This window comes from Mustela erminea, chromosome 1 (assembly GCF_009829155.1).
Source record: "Mustela erminea isolate mMusErm1 chromosome 1, mMusErm1.Pri, whole genome shotgun sequence".
In the NCBI taxonomy this organism is placed as follows: domain Eukaryota; kingdom Metazoa; phylum Chordata; class Mammalia; order Carnivora; family Mustelidae; genus Mustela; species Mustela erminea.
In genome coordinates, this window is record NC_045614.1 from 74,476,951 (window position 1) to 74,498,721 (window position 21,771).

At 39.5% G+C, this 21,771-nt stretch overlaps 2 long non-coding RNA genes across 2 annotated transcripts in view; one reads left to right on the plus strand and one right to left on the minus strand.

Annotated features, from left to right (window-relative positions):
* The window catches only part of LOC116578219, a 40,885-nt gene extending 20,943 nt beyond the window's left edge, over positions 1–19,942 (plus strand). The window contains exons 3-4 of the long non-coding RNA XR_004280788.1: positions 13,456–13,510; positions 19,393–19,942. This is a non-coding gene — a long non-coding RNA (uncharacterized LOC116578219). The remainder of the gene's footprint in view (positions 1–13,455; positions 13,511–19,392) is intronic.
* Positions 10,469–14,078, minus strand: LOC116578301. The gene is made up of 3 exons (XR_004280816.1): positions 13,921–14,078; positions 10,954–11,067; positions 10,469–10,677 (listed from the first exon to the last, which is right to left on the minus strand). It is a non-coding gene; the product is annotated as an uncharacterized LOC116578301 (long non-coding RNA).
* Positions 19,943–21,771: the final 1,829 nt, after the last annotated feature.

A 21,771-nucleotide genomic window follows, 5' to 3' on the forward strand; every position in this document is an offset into this window, starting at 1 on the left:
AGAAATGAGTCCCATGGAGGTGTTTGCTAGCTAACATGTTGTTTTTCTTACTCTCTATGAGTACACACACTTATATGTGTATATATAAACATAACATAGGTCTATGCATATAAAATGAACATATATTCCTTGAAACATTATCTAATCCAGAATCCACAAGGTTTTCAGCTGTCAGTTTCATTGCTTTTGAATGGTGTTTATTGCCATCTGCTCCTGTCCCATTCTTCAACTTTACAATTATGTTTTCATGAGTTAATTTTATCAGAAATCTCAAAAGCTCCATTTTGCCTTATATCAAATCATGTGGTAAATAACTATGTCAACCCCAGTACCAAGAACACTGGCAAATTCTTTTCTGGAATTTAGATGGTATAAGGCAGACTTCGACCAGAGAAAGAGAACCAGATAAAGAATAAACTGTCTTTTTACAGAAATGTAGCCTTTCACAGTTATGGTATGGAAGGTGGTTAAGGGGTTGATGTATGGCTGTTGTCTCTAAAGCTGAAGCTAGAGTCTGAAGTCAGCGGGGCAGGTGGTGGAGAAGGAAAGACAGATGTGAAGTAGGAGAGGGGGGAAAAAAAAGACAAATGCAGGAGGACGATCTGAAACCCACAGGGACACACTGGAAGACCCAGCAGCCTGTGTCTTGGAGCCTCCAGCGTCAATGATGAGCGTGACCTGCCGAAGAAATGTGTGCTACATCACAGTGCTAAGCAAGCATGCGCAGGCTTGGGTGCTGGGAACCCAGACGGGACCCTCACTGGGGAGCAGAAGGACCTGCATGCCTGGCTTCTTCTGCGCATGCCCACTTGCGTGTGCACTGACCTTCAGAGCTTTAAAATCAAATGATTTATGCTAGATTTCCATATGCCACCATGTAAGTTTCTCGTGGCCCATGATAACGTGGGATTATGCAATGGAAGGAATCCTGACAGACCGAGTTCCTGCTTAGCGAAATTGACACGGCATCCGTGTGACATAGATTACCCTCTAGAGCTCTTTTTTCCCTAGAGACAGTCTGAAGTCAAGAGTCTTAGAGCTCTTCTTCCCATCCTAAAGCCTTGTCGGGTTTCTCTGGCCCTCTTCCCAGTTCTGTCCCGGGGAGAGCAGGCATGGTGGCTTCTTCGTTGGCACCCCAGTCCCAAGTTCAGACACAGATCACCCCGCAGAGGATGGGAGAAGAAGGCTCTGTTGGGATCCCAGGCTTTCCCAGATTGGGCTGTTTCTCCCCTTCCCCCCTTGAGGTGGGGGCTACAGGCTGGTTCTCATGGCAGTTCCCAAGTAAACAGCCCTTTACTTCCTGGCTTTCTCTAATCAGGGTGGCAGGGGGATGTGTCCACCTCTGCAGCGGCCTTCCTGTGTTGACAACACTGTTTGTTCTTCCCATCTCCCTAGGGAGAAGCCACCTTATCTTTTCTGTGCAACATATTTGGGAAAAACACATTTTTCTCTCTTAAAGGAATTGATTGTTGTGTTTCTTGAGACTAAAAAGAAAAGGCTTTCTGGATCCAAACAGTGACTTAAAAAAATAATCTGAATTCCTCTTACACAGCAAGGGAAAGAGCTATGCTGGTGGTGATTGGTGGCACATTTTGGATCACTCTGTGCTCTCAAAATATAGTATGCGTGTGTGTGCTTGTGAGAGAGAGAGAGAGAGAGAGAAGGAGAAAGAGGGAGAGGAGAGAGAGTTTGAAACATTTTTTTTTCAAACAACAGACCTATTTTTTTTTTTTTTTTTGCTTTGTTTTGTTTTGTTTTAGATTTTATTTATTTGACAGAGAGAGATCACAAGTAGGCAGAGAGGCAGGCAGAGAGAGAGAGAGGAGGAAGCAGGCTCCCCACTAAGCAGAGAGCCTGATGCAGGGCTCAATCCCAGGACCCTGGGATCATGACCTGAGCTGAAGGCAGAGGCTTTAATCCACTGAGACACCCAGGGACCCCTACATTTCTTGTTTTAAGTAACCTGGGAATTTGTAGGTGTTGGTTGAGGCGCTCAGGGTTTTGATAAGAAACTGTACTGGGTACTTAAACATAATTTAATTAAAAATGATCTCTCAAAGATACCTAAATATAAAAAACAAACTGGTGGTTGCCAGAGGGAAGGTGGGGAGGGTGGGCAAATAGGTGAAGGGGAGTAACAAGTAGAAACTTCCAGTTATAGAATAAATAAGTCCCGGGGATGAAAAGATGAAAAGTACAGCATAAGGAATATGGTTAATTATATTGTAATCATGTGGCATTGTAACAGACAGTGACTGTGACTGTACTTATGGTGGGAACTGAGTAATGTACCAGACTGTTCAGTCACTATGTTGTACACCTGAAACTAATGAACACTGTCTGTTAATTATACCTCAATAATATAAATAAGTAAATAAATAAATGTCTCTATACAGGAATTATTTGTATGGGGGGGTCCTAGACTCAGGCCCCCTGGTTTGTAACAATAACCTTTGTGAGAAAATTTTAAATATATATATTTATATATATACATATATAATACATAAATATATTATGTGTATTAGTCATATAATTATATATTAATATAAATATTTTATAAAATATATTTATTTTAGATTTTTTAATATAATATATTTAATACATATAGTAGATTTGTTATAATATATAAATATATCATATATTTAATAAATATATTTATTATGGTATATAAATATATTTTGTATATTTATATATAATAAAATATTTTTATAAGACATAACACATATAAAATATTTTTATAAAGATATAAATATAAATATATATTTAATATAAATATGTATTAAAATATATGTCTTTGCAATTACAAGGAAATTTGTCATTAACTCTGTGTTCCAACTGTCTTTTTCAGGTGGGTTCCCATCTTTCCTTTCATTCATTACAGAGAACAACAAAGAGCTACAGGAATTTTCTCTCAATAATACAATTCTATGTGCAGGACTATTGGTCTGTTTTCTTTCCTTGATCTTTTCTGCGAGGTTAATTAAGGCTACCAAGTTGAGGAGAGGGTAGAGCTGCCTTCAGATCTTTCGTTAATTAGAAAAATACACTGTTCCCCTCCAAATATTGCATTGTACAGGGAGGCTATGTGTACATTTTCACTTTTGAGACAAAGTTAGTGAACTATAATAGGTTATGTGTGTGTGTGCATGTGTGTATGTTAGTGTCTTAATTGTCCATGAAAATATTTTTTTGTTTCAATATTAATTAAATAGGCATTGATAGCATTATTTGCTATGTTGAAAGCATTAGCCTCTGTTTGGAATCAGAGATGAATCCTCAAGTATTTCCTAAGTTAGTTGGTGAGATAGTCATACAATTAACCACTGTACCAAGCAGAAAGAACTAACTGATGCAAGTAGGGGTAGACACCATGCGTTTTGGCAATTTGAAGAGAGGAGGAATGATTCATCTGATTTGGGGGGGTTGGAACTTATAAAGGTCGAGTGGAGTTGATCCTTGAAGGGTTGGTAGAAAAGAGATAAAGGTTTAAAGGAGCACATGGCATTGGCTGGACCAAGAACTCTTGTTTCATTTTTTATTCAGAGTTCTGCATCATCTTTTTCTTGTTTTGGAACATGTTGAAACAGTGCCTAGTGGTGTTTTTGTAAACCAAGCTATGGATCAGAGCAAAGAGTGAGAGTGATGTCCAAGACCTAATACTCAGAGCTAACAAGTTGAGTACCTATTCTGTGCCAAGCACATTACATGGATTTTTCCATTTAACCTCTGTAATCAGCTTGCAAGAGAGGTAATACTAATGTGTCTATTTGAGGCTTTAATGGATCAGGTAACTTGCAAAAGACACAGTCAGTAGGTGATAGAACAAGGATTCAAACCCTGATGCTCCAAATCTGGAGACTGAACTCTTAAATATGCTAATATACCACCTTACCAGAAAACTTGAAAGCCTATTATTCTAAAGCAGATAGATCTGAAATTTGCATGGTCCTAGCAACGACTGCTTATTTGTCACCCAGCACACTCATGTCCTGGATGTGGCTGTGGGGTAGAGTGAGTCACCATCCTCTCTCCTCCCCTCCATAGTCCTCATTATCCTTGGAACTCTTTTCTTCCCCTCGGGCTACTAGACTGTAAGAACTCAATTCTTGCCTCCCCTCTTACCTTCAAAACCACCTGCTTTTTTTTTCTGACTCACATTAGGAATCATCTGAAATTAATAGCCCAGTGTTTTTATTTTAAGTTTTATTTTCTGACTAACAGAAACATACAGCTTCAACAATCCACAAATCATAAGAAACATGCTTTCTGTTGCATCTGAGAATGATGTCTCATGGTATATCATAATCCCAGAAAGATCTCCTAAAATGTTATTTCATAATAACATAACCTGCCGTTATAAACCTGTGTTTTGTAAATGATTAACTGAAACTGATGAAGGCCTTCATTATTGATTTCCTAGGACAGGACATTCATTCATTTGGTTTTATGTCCTGGATCCTGAGTACTTGACGAAAGAGCTGAGACTAGCATGAAGAAATCCATGTTCAAATTCGGATTCTGCGACTCATCAGTCTGCTCGCATCTTCAAGCCATGATCAGAACGTAGGTTGTTGGTCTTACTCCAAACAAAGCCTGTGTTTCTTCCACTAAACTGGAAACACCTTGCTTTGGAAAGACCACATGCTGTATTTTTCAAAACCCCCCAAGCAGGAGCAGGAGTTTCTTTTTCTGTTGAGAAAGATCTTTCTTAATGAGCCTAAGATGATCCAACTCAATGCAAGCATAAGGGCCCAAGGCTTGAATACTTGTCTTTACAAAATCACACTGGCTATGTGGCCTAGACGCCTGACCATATATTTTACTTCCTTTGGAGTAAGCTCTCCATTTTTCTTGCAGGTGGAAAATTACTAGTATTAATACAGTCTCAGGCCAGTTAATGAGGTGCATTTGAGCCCTCCCAGTGGGAGCAGGGCCTAATTGCATTTGCAGGCAGCCACCTGCAGGCATAAATTGTCAGTTCAACACTGCCTATTGGAGGGGGGGCAGCAAAGTCTCCAATACTGTTCAATTGTCCCCACGGACATGCAGTTTGGTTCAGAATGTTGAATATGTGTGGGGGTGTGAACGAACATTTGATCTGTACATACAAGAAGGGGAGTGCAGAAGAGAAGGCAAAGAAAGGCAGAGAAAGGCACCTGTCTTTATTTAGCCTAGCCCTAAAATCCAAACCTTTTAAAATATATATCTTTAAAGCCATCACAAGCATATGCTTCCATGGTAATATTCAATTATAATCTTTTCCTCGGAGAAGTGTGGAACTGAGTTATTTACCTCAGGATTGCCATTGGCTCACACAGAACTGGGCATGCCAGAACTGGTCTGATGAGTGTGCTTGCTTGTTTAGTTTCTTGGGAATTTGTTCAACTTGAAGATAGTTTAGTACATATGAAGTGAGAATAAATAAAGGAAATGGTGAGATCTTTTCTTTTTTTGGATGTTTTCCTGTGTTCTACTCTTTAAGAAGAAATTCACTATGCTTTTGAAAAAAAAAGAAAAAGATTGAACTTGATTTTATTTTTTATAGACTGACTTGTAATATTAATCAGAGGTTTTAGAAGTAGTTTTGGTAAAACATCCTGTGAAAGAACAAAACTGTAATTAAACCAAGCAGTGTAAAATCACGGTGACTCAATCAGCTGAGTCATCCCCTACCAGAATTGACGTCCTTCTAATGAACAAAAAATATTGTCTAGCAATTCGAAATTGGCAGGAGAGGTCATTTATTACGACGCAGGGAAAAAAGAGAGAGAGAGTCTGTTTCATAATTTTCATTTGGTTCGACAGCAATTAAACCCTCCTGAGCCCCCCTGGAAGGGGACACGTGTGATAAAGGTCTGTCACTGGAAATCAATGCCGTTCTTTTCTCCCTTATGCCTTTTACTTCATCTCATGATGAAGTATTACCTTTTAATGTTTTTTCTCTAATAGTTTCCTCCTCTCGCTTTTAGGAACACAGGAGTCATGCAGAGCTCTTGATGATGGTGCCAGGAAAACTCCCGTGTTAAAAAACAAAAAAACAAAAACCCAAAATACACTTGGATCTAATGACCTCCACTGCCACCTGCTAGGCTGTGACATTGGACAAAATACTGAGACATCAGTTTCCTCACTGATAAAATAAGAATAATGGTAAATCCAATGTCATGAAGTTGTTGAGAGAATTCAGTGATTCAGATTACATTTGGCAATTAGCACTTCAGTTGAGAGAATATGGTCTATATACTTTAGCATTGGGTGCCTTTATTCTACAGCTTAGCATATGGCACATTTTATAGGCATTTCCAAGCTGACATTCATAGGGTACAAGAATCTAATAAACCTGCATTGTATGCTTTAGAATGGAACTTTAGGTTCTACAAGATTGGGGCACACTTAGGTGGCTCAGTCATTTAAGGGTCTGCCTTTGGCTCAGGTCATGATCTCAGGGCCCTGGGATCAAGTTCTGCATCGGGCTCCCTGCTCAGCGAGGAGTCTGACTCTCCCTCTCCCACTCTGCCCTGACTTATGATCTTTCTCTCTCTCACACACACACACTCTCTCTGTCTCAAATACATAAATAAACAAAGAAATAAACAAATCTTAGATTCTAAAAGATAGATGATAGGTAGATAGGTAGGTGGATGATAGGTTAGGTAGGTAGATAGACAGATAGATAGATAGATAGATAAAGGTGATAGATAGATCCAAATTATCCCAAAGGCAGAGTAGATTCCTAGGTTTCTTTGTTGCCTGACTCTTGCTAGTGAAACACTGGTGCATTTGTCCTGAGGCATCTTTCTGGTATGCGCCATCAGAGCACTTGGAAGGACAGAGGGCTGGCACTCCTTAAGTTTACTCACTAGTTTATAAACTGTTACACGTGTTTGATACTAAATGTTTCTATGTGTGAAAGAATTTGTTCTTTGATTTGTTTTCATTGCAACCTGGTCATGATGGTTGAGAAAGAATACCACCAACAGTTGGAAGTTACTGATATGGACCCAAAAAGGCATGATGATTTTGAATGACACAACTGGCTTAATACAAAACAATATATTTTAGGAAATTTAACTGTAATACAGAATCATTGTAAAGCAAAAGCTGGTTTTGTTGTTTGTTTGTTTGTTTGTTTGTTTTTCCCATTGATTTAACCATCTTCCAAGGGACCCAGATGAGAGTTTTTCTTTGGCAAAAGTTCATACAAACAGATGCACCTTCCACATTAATGTCCCATTTCCAAGTCAAAAGAGTCCAGCGGAATCACAGTCAGTATGTACCCAGAGAGGCTCACATTTGGCTGATGCTCTTGTAGATATGATCCTGTAGGTCTCAGGCTTGTCACCTACTACTGTGTTCTTGTTTCTTCATTGTCTGCCAAGGAATGTCCTGCGGGATATTTTGATCCCACTCTATGTTTAGAACTAGGCCTTTACATGGTTTTCAGTTTTTTGTCTGTTTGCTGGATATTTTGCCCCTTCCTTCCTTCTTCCCTTCCTCCCTCTCTCTTTCTTTCTTTCTTTCTTTCTTTCTCTCTCTCTCTCTCATTCTATCTTTCTTCCCTTCCCTTCTTTTTCCTATTTTTTTTTTTTGAGACTTCAATAACAAGTAGGATTGTTGGTTGAATTATACAGGCTTCATTTGCCATCTTATCACTGCCTTTCCCTCAAATGAAAGTTTGTCATTCACATGCCCTTACTTCCTAATGACCTCATTCATGCCAAAATTGGAACTTGGAATCTGAGATCCAGATTTTTCTCTGACTCAGTTTCCTGTGTTCTGAAAGAAAGTCTTTTTTCCTATGTTAGTTGTCATTCTTCCTTTGTTAAGGCTTAAGTGGCGTTAAGGTAAATTCTCATGTTATCCTCTAATGCCAATTTGAGCCTTTTAAAATATTGGAAGCACTCCCACCAATGAATTGTGTTCCCACAATTTCCTAGCATCATTCATTGCTCTCATTTCACAGATGCAAATACAAAAACACATCCTTTTGTACATAACAATCATAAACACTTTCCCAAGGTCAGGAATATTTGTATCAGGAAAACCTTATTTTACCAAAGAACAGGATGTCCTGATAAGCTTAATATTCTGAGAATTATCATATGTACCTATCAAGGATCCCATTGTGAAGCCTTCTACTCTCTCCACTGAGAAAGTGGTAAATCCTTGGTCTGTCTTCACTGTCTCCCAAGGGATCCAGTACTAACTCAGGGAGTCATAAATTGTGAAAGACAAATATTTATAACACAAGGGAAAAGAAGGAAACTTTGATGATTGAGCATTTTCAAGGTTATTATGATGAGTTAATCCTAGAGCTATTTCTGCTTTGACCCTATTTTTTTGTTTGTTGGTTTGGTTTGGTTTGGTTTAGTTTTTTGTGAATTTTTTCTGTTTTTGCTTTTGAATTTTATCTTAATGTTTGCTTTTCTCAGCTCTAGAATATCTAGTTTTCACTACTGGCTGGACTCCTGTGTGAGTCAGTTTTTGGTTGACTTTGTTTTTATTCCTTTTGTGTGTGTGTGTGTGTGTGTGTGTGTGTGTGTGTGGTAGGTAAGGCATAACTCCTTACCTCAGCCCAAAGCTGATGCAGACCCAAAGGTTTATTTCTAGAGTCTAGTCATCTTATCAGTAATATCCTGTGTTCACCTGAGAGTGCTGTTACTATGTGAGAAGTTAATGGGTGTTTTTATTTTTTTAAGATTTTATTAATTTATTTTACACACACAGAGAGAGAGGTCACAAGTAGGCAGAGAGAGAAGAGGAAGCAGGCTCCCCGCTGAGCAGAGAGACCAATGTGGGGCTCGATCCCAGGACCCTGAGATCATGACCTGAGCCGGAGGCAGAGGCCTAACCCACTAAGCCACCCAGGCACCCATTAATTGGTGTTTTGTAGACAAAACAAAAAACAAACAACAAACAACCAACAACAACAACAACAACAAAAACCAAACCAAACAAAAAATAGTGCCAGCTTTTTTCTACTTCAATAATTAAAATATGAATTACATATGAGAAAAACGGAAAGAAGACAGCACCTCTATATAGTTCTTACTATTCACAATAATACAACTTTCAAAAGGATAAAACCAGGAACTTGCAAGTAGTTGATGTGATTATGACATTACTGTTCAGAAAAGACTGCCTGACAAAGCATGGATTTTCCATAATTCAGAATTAGGCTCAGATCACAGATCTGTCACCTCCCATGAGTGACTTGCTAGTGACTCTTCGAAGGTTGGAGGCTGCAAAGGTTGTGTCCCAGAGACTTTGGAGTCAAATATACGTGTCCAAGTTTTTTGAACAGCTGCGATACCCTGAGTATATTCCTTACATGTTTGAGATTTAGTTATTTCCTTTATAAACAAGGATCCAAATATCTATCCCAGCATGTAATTATAAAGACCTAATAGCCTCATATATACACACATACATTTAGTGAAAAGATGGAGTAAATTGGCTGCTTTGATTGTCCTGGAAATGATTATAAAGCAGAATTTATAGAAAAAACAGTATCGGCTAAGAGACTCAGAAACTCATAATTTGTAACTCATGTGAACCAAAGTATATTTAGAAACTTTGTTGTGCAAACACTGAAGAGTAGAGACAATCAAATCTAGTAAGCAACTTTTGCATCAGGCAGGTATGATGACCTCAGGTTTCCATCTCATGAGATGAATATGCCTGCATCTAGGACCACACAGGTGGAGAGAGGCAGAAGGACCATTACTATTTTTTTTTAAAGATTCTATGTATTTATTTGATCGAGAGAGAGCACGAGCAGAGGGTGGGGCACAGGAGGAGAGGCAGACTCCCCACTGAAAAGGGAGCTCGACCCTGGGGCTCAATCCCAGGACCCTGGGATCATGACCTGAGCCGAAGGCAGGCACTCAACCAACTGAGCCACCCACGTGCCCCCACAAGGGGCATTCTCGATCTGAGTTGAGCACTGATGGTGTGACCTTTCAGATCTCTCTGTGCCCCTGTTCCCCTACTCATTCTTGTGTCATACTAACACCTTCAGTGTGGGTCTAGACATGTTTTGCTCATCTTTGAATTATACTATCTCATTAACACAGTGGTATATTTCTTTACTAATCTCTAAGCACACCTCTGTTCACACTTCTGTGCTAATATAGTTGGTATATGTGCTGCTGAAGCAAGCACTGTGCTAATATAGTTGGGAGACTCAAGATGGCAATTCGATTTCTGATTATCACATACACCAAGTGCAGTGACCAAGGAGTATGTCAGAAGGTTCTCCAATCACATCCACTTAAGTAGGAAGGAAGAGCATGGTTGTTAAGTGATGGGTTGGTGAGTTGCTAGGCAGGGCTCAGGGTGCTGGTTGAGGGTCAAACATTTTTTGATACTGCTTTAGATCACTACAGCTTGGGAACTTAAACAAACAAACCAAAAAGTACATTTCTGATCATTGTTTGCCTAAACCTTTTCTTACAAAAGTGGAGCAACATCTTTAGTTTTTTGGGCTTCCCTTTTCCCCCTTAACTCACCCATTGTCAACTTCCTGTCCATCCATAGGCAAGCTAACTTCCAGAAGTTGACTCACTGGATACCCAAGGCAAATGTGTTCAGGGTGACCAATCCACCCAGCTTCCATTTTCAAAAGCTATTTCTGATGGACTTCTTTCCATTTTTGCCCCTGCTGCTCATTACCAGCTGGAGAATGAAAGAAACAGATAGACATGGAGACTGGGGCATAAAGAAGGTATTTCACAGGGGTAATGATTGAATATGAAAATGGCAATGCCCAAAGACATTATATTGTTAAGGATTCTCCACATACTCAAAAAACATACGTTCTAGAATATTTTCTTGCATATTAGGAACTATTACCATTGTCTGTTTGCATAATTAATGATATACTCTTGAAAAATATATTCATAAGAATGATCCTTATTTGAGAATGTCATCTTATAATTATGTACCTCTTACCTCTGCAGTGTTTCTCTTCTTTTCCATAGCTTCCCCTCCTCAGTTCTCATCCCTCTGCTGTTCCTTTGGCCTCTTCCTCTCTTTGCCCTTTTGCTCTATCCAGAGCAGTGGGGACTGTGACAAAAACAAATTAAGCATGTCTTGAAATGTTGCAATGAGGACAAAGTCAAAACCCATGAACCATAGCTAAATAGTTGAAAGGTATAAGTGAATTTGATGTATCAGTCATTTGGCAAATTAGCCTTTCCACTAATTGGCTTTAGACAAACTGTCCACTCAGCAAATAGACTTCTAGTGAATTCATCTAGACCCTGGGTGTTCTGAGAAGAGATAGACTGGTGAAAACATGGAATTTGGAAGAGATAATTTTTTTATGTAAATTGCTCTGAGGACCGAGAGTAAAATGTAGTTCTGTGCAAGCAAGATTGTCATGGCTCAGGTGATCCCCAGCCTGGAAAGGTAGGTGCCCTAGCTATGTCAGACACTGATGATAGACCTCGACTCGGTAGCCCTGTGTTCACTGGAAACCTCACCAATTTTATCACATTTAGGAAATAAGGAGAATGAGCATGGCAAAATTTCTGTGATGTGTTTGGCCAAAATCACTTTTCAAATGATTGGCGAGAAAGACTATGAAAGTACTTCTTTAATATGTTTGGCATATTTTAAAAATATGAAATATTGGGGGCACCCGGATGACTCAGTCTGTTGAGCGTCCTACTCATGATCCTGGGGTTGTGAGGTTGAGCCCTACATCCAGTGCTATCCTGGGCATGGAGACTGCTTAGGATTCTCTCTCCCTCTGTCCTTCCCCCTAACCTCTTGTTCTCTCTAAAAAGGAAATAAGCATTTAAAATCTTTAAAAATATGAAGCATCATATGATTTTTGTTTGTTTGATGGTCCTTAATGAAATCCCAGCTCTACAGCTCAACTTCAGAGTTACCAGGTTTTAAGCATTTTATTTGGTTCTCTTGTTCAGTAATCACAACAACTCTAGAAGGAAAACACTTTTTTACTCCTAGCTTATGAGGGAAAACTGAACTTAGTGAAGTTAATCTGATCATGATTTTTTTGCTAGTATGTAGGGATTCAGAATTTGCACAAAGTAGCAAGGCTCAGTCTAGACCAGCACTGTCCAATAAAAACAGAATAGGAGACAGGTAGGTAATTTTATGTTTTCAGGTAGCCACACTTAAAAAGTAAAAAGAAATAAGTGAAATTGGGACGCGTGGGTGGCTCAGTTGGTTGAGAGTCTGACTTCAGCTCAGGTCATGATCCCAGGGTCCTGGGACTAGGTCCTGCATCAGGCTCCCTGCTGGGCAGGGAGTCTGCTTCTCCTTCTGCCTGTTGTTTCCTCTGCTTGTGCTCTATCTCTGTCTTTCTCTCCGACAAATAAATAAATAAATTTTTATTAAAAGAAAAAAGTGAAATTAATTTAATTTTAATAGTATATTTTATTTAATCCAGTATGACCAAAATACTATAAGTATAATATGAAATCTATTTAAAATATTAATGAGATATTTTGTATTTTTTTCATATTAAGTCATTGATGTCCACTGCGTATTTTACATGTACTGCACAGCACATCTCAATTCAGAGTAGCCGCATTTCAAGCATACTGGAGAATGTAATTCTCTCCTTCTCAAAGAGTGTTCCATGGACCCACAGCACAGCTATTACCCGCAAGCTTGTTAGAAATGCGGGCTCTCAGATTTACCTCATTTCCACCAAATCAGTGTCTTCCTTTTCATGAGATAAGCAGGATAATCACGTGTGTGCAAAAGTTTGACAGGAACAGCTCAAGAGCCCGTGCTTTTCACTATTTTACTGCTGATGGTCGAAGGTGCTCATTTGTGCCTCGCTGCACAAATGAGTATTGACTATCTCCGACCTGACTACTCTGCAGGGTCACATGGATGGAGGTGTTACATTGTGAGAAGTGCATTGGCTTAGGGATGTAATGTAATGGCTTATGATTGTGCACAACTTTTTAACCACAATAAACCTTAATGTCTGCATCTGTAACATGGAGATGACATTGACATCAGTGGCCTATTAAATATCACTCTTCCCTTTGGTTACAGGTCAGGACATTGTCTCCAGGAATAAATGTGCTCCTTAGCCTCCTTGTAACTAGGTTCTCACGAATACGATTTTAGCCTAAGTGTTCTTCCTAACTTCTGAAATGGGTCTTTAAAGTTTCTGACACAATTGGGAGTTAGATCCCCTTTCCCTTCTTTTCTCTTTCGTTCTGGAAAATGAACATAATAGCTGGAACTCTAGCAGCCATACTGAATCGTGGGCTGATCTTGAGAATGGAAGACACACACAGAGATGGTAAAGCAGAAAATTGGAATGTTCCCAGATTCCTGGCATTCATGCAGCAGAACACGCATGTATGTCTAATCGCGTTCTTTGTATTTCTTTTCTGTGTTGTATAGGTAAAATATGTTAATATATGTATACCACTTTAATAGGCAGTAATTTTTTTTTTATAGATGTTAGAAAAGGTACTGGCCCTCAAGGAGCTCAAAATATAGAATGGACAATAAAGTAAGTAAAAATTAACAATTTTTAACAATTAAACATTTACTCGGCACACCATGAACTATTTCTTGCCTTGGGCATGCACACATAAGAGCGTATCTAGTGGCCTACAAAATTCTGCAATAGTATAATATTGTTGCTAATGCTAAATATATCTGTGTCTAGGTAAGTCTCCTTCCTGGAATTAGCGATGAGATGTTGCCAGTAGCTATGAGACTTATTAGTTAAATCCAGCTCTATTAAATTGCTTTGATTTCTTTTGTGGTGTCCACTACCTTAACAACATGGCTGAGATCGTAAGACTTTGGGATCAGGTACTCTGGATGTCTTCTGGTCATTTAGGAGGAAACATATCTATTTTTTAATGATCATTAGCATAGAAAAAGGAAGGAGAGATTTCATTTAGGTATACTTACCATCTAGTTGTTCATTTTGAGTTGAAAGGTATCACGGACATGAATGGACACTTGGATCCGTGGAAACATAGAGAAAAAGGTTTTAGGTCATGAAGAAAACTTTTATAAGCTCATCCAACCATGTTATGTTACAGATGAGAAAACCGCAATCTGTAGATGAAAAGGGCTTGTTTGTGCTCATGGCAAGCTCCTTGTAAGGAGTAGAACCGGCAGTAGAACACAGCGTCCCTGGCTCCCTGTGCAATGGGCCCTCCCGTGCCCTCATCTCTACATATGGACATACAAACCTGCAAGTGTACATATATGGTGGTGATGATTTCTTTCCATGCAGGCAGTGAGTCAAAGCTTCACAAATATGATCACGTCGAACTCTTTCAAGAACCCTGAGAAGTAGACATTCTTTCCCTATTCTACAGAAAGAAAGTGGGATACGGAAACTTCAGTCATTGCCGCAGGTCACCCCAGAGCTGGGCTGGCAAGGGGCTGTCCTATGTCAGAGAACGGAGCTCTGAGTACTCTGCGGCATGTAGCATGCTTTCTGAAGGCATTTCCAAAACTCTCAGATTTCTGGTTTTTAAAAAATACTTATTTGTTTGTTTGTTTTAAAGAGAGAGAGAGAGAATGAGTGGGAGGGGGAGAGAGGGAAACTCCAGCAGACATCATGCTGAACATGGACCCTGAGCAGAGCTCGATCTCAGGTCTCTTGAGATCAGGACTTGGGCCCAGACCACGAGTCTGACAGTTAATGGCCTGAACCACCGAAGTGTCCCTTCAATTTTGTTTTTTTAAATATATGATTATCACCACACTGCCTAATTTTCTGTCATTATGACTCAGATAAGACAATCACTGAAGGAACTCTTAAGAGTACGTGCTGTCATATGACATAGGAAACAGGATCTGGCTACTTCCTAAAATCTCAGAAATATTAGGAGAGGAGACACATACATATTTCAGAGGTAAAAAGTGTGCAGTTTTAGAATATATGTTCAAAATGTGTGAAAAGAGAAGCAATGCCCCCCAAATGCTTTTCTAACATAAAATAGAAAATATTTTCTTGATGGAGAGTTAGAGAAGACACAATGATTCCAATTTAAGAATATAGCCCCTTTAGGAGGCTGTACCATAAGATTTGAAGGGGGAGATCTGAGGTTTTTTAATTGAGTAAATAGGTTAAAACAGTTGAAATATTGGTCAAGATGTTTGGGGGCTTCAAAAACGAAAAAAATAAGCAGCACCAAAGTTTATCTTTCCTCTTCCCAAGGAACCCCCATATTGATGCTAGGATTTTGGGAGTAGAATATAAATATGGGGAGTTACACACCTTCAAGGGGTGCCATGCACAGCATAGCCTGGGGGAATGGTGCCTCCAGGAATAAGACAGTGCCCAGTCAGCACTGTGCAGGTGCCTGGGGACCTTAGATGTCTTTCTTTAACACACAGACTAAGAACACAAGGAGGAAACAGTTTTCATATGTGAGACTTAGTTTCTTTCAGCTGTAAAATGAGAATAAGAAAACTTAGCTCTCAAGGCTCCTCCGGGTTGTTCTATAGAGATGAAGTCTTTTAAGAACAGCAACTTGCCCTCAACCTGGAGGTGACATCACTCATGGAAATGATGACATGACTTGGTCATTAAAAATGAGAACACAAAAGAGGCACTGGGGTGACTGAAGGGAGGGCGGGTCCCTTGTCCTGTGGGGTGAGCTGTGACAGAGTTAAGACAGGGAAGTTTCATAGTCACTGCCCCAGATACACCACACTCCACCCACACCCCCAGGATCCCTTTACCTGACATCCTTGCTTCAGTTTCCGTGTGCCCTTGCTCCCGAAGTGGAGCTCCTACAGCTCCCTTCTGAGGATGCCCCTTAGGATAATGGTGCCATTTTTCCACTTTGCTTGGAAATTTGGAGGTGTTTAGGAGAGGATAATCTCTAGAGAAGACTCCAACCTAGGACTGACTCTTGCAGTTGTATGAAAGCCTACCTCTCCTGCCTGGAGGCCAGCCAACAGTGTTCTCTACTTTGGTCTCCAGCGTTCCTGTAGACTTAGGTTTGGCCGGGGCTTTGCCTGAAGTCATATGCCCACTTGGACTCTTCCTTTCCCTGTTCCGCTTCCTGCTGCCCTTACTAATTTCTCCTAGAATCTTCCTTAATAAGCCACCAGTACACCAGTGCATGTCTCAAAGGCTGCATCTTGAGAACTGGATTGGACACAAATATCCACCAGGGAGAGGCACGTTTAGAACTGGTCCAGGGGTGATATGATGACAACGGAATGTTCCCACTTGCTAAGAATCCAGTGTTGGAGATGTCTAGATAATTGAATGTCAGTTTGAAAAGCAAGCCCATTCTGCCACAAAAATGGGATGCTCCCACAAAATTCGATTCATTTTTAGGTTACTGTTTTAGGGATTTCTATATGAAGTTACAGGCTAGGAAGAAAAGGTAATTGCTGACACAAACCAGATGTCACATGGAGCCTGCTGCACAGGGAAATTAGGTTAAACTTGGCTTGAACCCCAAGTCCAAGTCCTGAGAAAGTGAAGCCCAGCCAGGCATCTCTGCGTGAGTCAAGCCCCACTTCCATGTGCTTCTGGTCTTTTCCTTCCATCCACATCATTCCCCTCTTCCTGCTGATAATTTCAACATCTCAGTGACTTTTGAATTATTGGAGAAAATGGAGTCACAGATTTTGTGAAATACCTTAGAAATAAACACATAGCAGAGATCTTGCAGACTTAAAAAAAAAAAAAAAAGGAAAGAAAAAAATAAAAAGAAGGGGTGTGGAGGCTCCCTAGAATAGAATCATGGAACAAAGACCTAATAGCTCTCTCTAGCAGAGGTTGTTTCCACTGGTTCTGCACAGAGCTTTGCTTTATCTACAAATATTTGCAAGTTGAATGTTACTAAGTAGAGGGACGTATTTTAGGGAAAAATGAAGAATTCCAGACCAAGAGCAGAAGTACATGCTACATACCATATATATGTATATAGATACGGATAGATACGAAGGAAATATTTCAAAATGTAAAGGTGGCTCTAAGTTTGAGGTGATCAATGATTTCAAATCCTTTCTTTTTTTATTGAAGTAGAATATATAGCAAACTGTGTCACTTAATTCATATTTTGAACATGTGTTCCCCATGTCACCATCATCCAGATCAAGATATAAGACATGCTGAGCAACCCAGAAGTTTCCATCGTTTCTCTTTTTGTCAAGACCACCCCCTACATTCCTCTATAACCCTGATAGGGCTACTCTTTGATTTTTATATTAGGCTGTTTTACCTCTATATACCTGTGTTCATATTTTCGGGATTTTCTACAGTGAACATGGATTGTTTTAATAATTTCTGCACAAAGCAAAGTCGACCAAAGTATTGTTCATCTAATAGTCTAGGCGTCTCATATTAATGAGGATGGTGATTTCCAGAAATTCCAAAGCACAGGCCACAAGAAAGGAGGAGCGTAGGACAGTAGGATATTTTTGCCAATGGGGTAAAGGGAGCAGAAGGGGGTTCCTAGTCAGAGGGCTCCAGCTGTCAAATGAGACCTGAATTTAGCTCCTGTGCTTTTGCTGTGAGGAGGCCACATCAGGGCTGTGGCATGTGGTTTCATTACTCTCACAGCCCTTTCAATTTCTAAGCAGTAAAATGGGATTACAGGTTTCAAGAATCGGACTCTCACTGATCTAGTTCAGACCCATATTATTTCCAGCCCATCGTTATTCAGTTGAAGAGTTTGATGTTCCTGAGGAGAGGCAAATTATTGCCTCTGAAGAGCTTTGCTGGCAGAAAGGAGCGCATCATGGCTAGGGTAGTTCACTAATTATTTTCAAGTCTGTGCTAGAGTCTAAAGCAGCCAGACTCAGAGAATTTTCATTACACCTGTGAAGCCCTTCATTTTGGACGGGGGTCTGATGATGGGAAAGTTACAATCTTGCCACAATTGAAACTATCCCTCAAAGCCCTTTCTCTTGAAGGTTTCAAAGTTGTGAGGAATTTCTTAGACTCCGAGGTAAGATTTTAAAAGAATTACATTTTGCTGGCCTGCCACCATTTTCGAACTTCTGACAGTTCCTGAAAGGGAGTTTTGGTGCTGATTCCTGGGGGCATTTTATTAAGATTGTTCATTTGTCCCTGCATTTTAGAGGCAGAGAGGAAAAGTACGGTTTTTCTGAGAAAGCAAGAAAGCAAACTATTTAATTACTATTATTTTTTTAAAGAATTTATTTATTTGACAGTGAGAAAGAGATAGAGAGGCAGGCAGAGAGAGAGAGGAGGAAGCAGGCTCCCCGCTGAGCAGAGAGCCCGATGCAGGGCTCGATCCCAGGACCCTGAGATCATGACCTGAGCTGAAGGCAGAAGCTTAACCCACTGAGCCACGCAGGTGCTCCCTATTTAATTATTTAATAAGTCCCATATTAGCACCTTTGCCATAGAAATTACATGTCGTAGTTGAAACTTAGTGTCACCCTTTTTAAACATGATGTGAAACAATATTTAAAAGTGAGAATAAACAAGCAAGGCCCAGTTCAAATCACATGGAAAGTTATCTCAGACAAGTTTCATTTAGTCAGCACCTAAGCCTAAAAGATGTATTTTTTTCAACTGTAAATCAAAATAATTAAATTTTATCACAAAATTATTGTGGAGATTAAATTTAAACAAAGAGAAGAAGAAGAAGAAGGAGGGGGGGAGGGGGAGGGGGAGGAGGAGGAGGAGGGGGAGGAGGAGGAGAATCTAAAACAAGTAGAAGAGGGGCACCTGGGTGGTTCAGTGGGTTAAGCCTCTGTCTTCAGCTTGGGTCATGATCCCAGGGTCCTGGGATTGGGGCCCACATCAGGTTCTCTGTTCAGTGGGGAGCCTGCTTCCCTTCCTCTCTCTGCCTGCTTCTCTGCCTTCTTGTGATCTCTCTCTCTCAGTCAAATAAATAAGTAAAATCGTAAAAAAAAATAAAAACAAAACAAGTAGAAGAGTAATAAAGTGAGGAACAGATATTTTTGATTTAGGCACGACTGGTTTCAAATCATGGCTCTTTCACATACTTGCTGTGCAACCCTGGGCAGGTTACTTACCATCTCTGATCTACAGTATCCTCATCTAGGAAAAAAAGTTGGGATTAATTATTAATTTTGTAGGTTAAGAGAATTAAAGAGTATGAACACCTGTAAAGTTCTTAACACAATTCCTCCCACTCAGAAAAAATTCAATAAAAATGAGTTTTTGTTATTTAGATTGCACTTTATCTGCAGTGGTATTATTCACACAAATGGAGAGGGGACACTCATATTTTCATGTTACATTAAATGGAGCTTCTTATATAGAAATACAGTGATTTCTGTAAATCTGAGAACATTTCTTAAGGATGGTGCCAAAACTTGAGACACAGTATTGAAAACCCTTGCTCAGTGTTTACCCCATTGATTACTTGGATTTACATTTCTTTCTTTGTTTTGTTTCATCTTTAGAGAAAGTGCAAGAGGCGTGGGGGCTTGGAGGGGTGGAGAAAGAATCTGAGCAGAGAGCCTGATGTGGGGCTCAATCCCTGGACCTTGAGATCATGACAAGCTGAAACCAAGAGTCAGACACTTAACTGACTGAGCCACCCAGATGACCTTGAACTTGTATTTCCTTCTTAATCTGGTGTTATCTTATTAAGAATCTCTTATTTGAGTAAGGCATAGAATTCTTAATGTTATCTGGAAATAGATATTTCTATTAGAACAAAACTCTTTTTGAATCATTTCTGAATGTGTAAGTCTGTAATGGGTTCAGTCTTGAGGAGGGGAAACCTATGTATTGTTAAACCATAAAAGGAAATTAAAGATCCAGTGAGGAAGACAATGGAGACATCATCCAATTCCAAAGGCAAACACTGTGCCCTCTACTCTTGAAATACCTTTATTAAAAGAAGGGTTCATTCATATATCGATTATCACCCACTAGAATCAATTTGTCTTTTGGTGAACTATGGAAGACAGTATTTTCTACAATTTATAAACACATCTTATTCTCTCTCCTGGCACAAATCCTGGCATGATCTGAGAGAATGAATTTTTTTAAAAGATATTATTTATTTATTTGACAGACAGAGATCACAAGTAGGCAGAGAGGCGGGGGGGCGGGGGGGCAGGGGGGCGGGGAGGAGGGGCAGGGAAACAGGCTCCTCGTTAAGCAGTGCCCGATCCCAGGACTCTGCGATCATGACCTGAGCTGAAGGCAGAGGCTTTAACCCACTGAGCCACCCAGGCTCCCCAAGAATGAATATTTCAATAATATATCTACCCCTATAATTATGTTTTGTTTTAAGTAGACTATTTTCAGAGCAGTTTTAGGTTAATAGTAATATTAAGCAGAAAGTATAGGCTGCTCCATTACCAACATCGTGCTCTACAATGCTACATCTGTACAATCTGTGAACCTACACTGACATGTCATTATCACCTGAAGCCCATAGTTTGTATTAGTGTTCACTCTTGGTGTTGTATAAACTGTGAATTTTGACAAATGCATAATGATATGTATCCACTATTGTGGAATCATGTCTCAGTGCTCTAAAAATCCCCTGTGTTCTTCCTAGTTATCCCTCCCTCCCCTCTAACTCTTGACAATAACTGTATTTTCACAGTCAACAGCGTACCTTTTCCAGAATATCATATGGTTGAAATTATGCAGTAAGGAGCGTTTTTGGATTGGCTTTTTTCACTTAGCAATATTTAAGTTTCTTCCATCTCTCTTCTTGGCTTGACAGCTCATTTCTTTCTAGTGCTGAAAGATGTTTCATTGTTTCGGCTTTCTGGTTGATCAGCTCACCCCCTGAAGGACATCTTTGTTGCTTCCAAATTTTGGCATCTCTGAATGAAGTTTTTATAAACATCCAAGTGCAGGTTTTTGTATGGACATAAGTTCTCAGGTCATTTGAGTAAATACCAAGGAGTGAAATTACTGGGTTGTGTAAGAATATCTTTAGTTTTGTAAGAAACTTCCAAACTGTCTTCAAAGTAACTCTACCATTTGGTATTCTCACCAGCTGTGAAAGAGAGTTCCAGTTGCTCCTCAGCCTCACCAGCATGTGGTGTTGTCAATACTGGTCCAGAGTATGTCTTCATGTCAGTTGTTCACACCAGTTTTCCTTTTATTTATTTATTTAAATTAATTAATTAATTAATTAGTTTGTTTGTTTGTTTATCATAGAGACAGTGCGAGCAAGAGAGCACAAGTGAGGTCAGTGGCAGAGAGGGAGGGAGAGAAGTAGATTCCCTGATGAGCAGGGAGCCTGACATGGGGCTTGATCCCAGGACCCTGGGATCATGACCAGAGCTGAAGGCAGATGCTTAACTGACAGCCGCCTAGACACTCCTCAGTTTTCCTTCTAATTTACTTATTTAGTTTCCCACTCATTTCAGGAATATATTCTATTATGACACTTATGATATTCCCCCCCTTTTTTTGAGTTTTCTTTTTTAAGGACTCCAGTTATATTTTTGGTGGACACCTTTATCCACTATGATATCTATTTTCTTTTCTGTAATTATTAATATATCAATTTTTTTCTCTGCATTCTGTATTTTATCATTAGCTTTTTCTCTTTGTCAACAGTTAGGTTATCATCCATGCTTATTTATTTGTTTGTCCAAAAATATGTATCTATCTGTAATTGTGAAATATTTGTCCTCAGGTTTTTTCTCCAACACTGAACTCTTCATCTTAATCTCTTAATCTGGTTCATTTTTTTCTTTTTCTGTATTTTCCTCTTATTTTTGAACCCTTATTTCTTAAATTCATGGTCTTATTTAATTTATAACCCAAAGCACTTCTAAAAAATTTTCCTTTTTTATGAGGGCTTA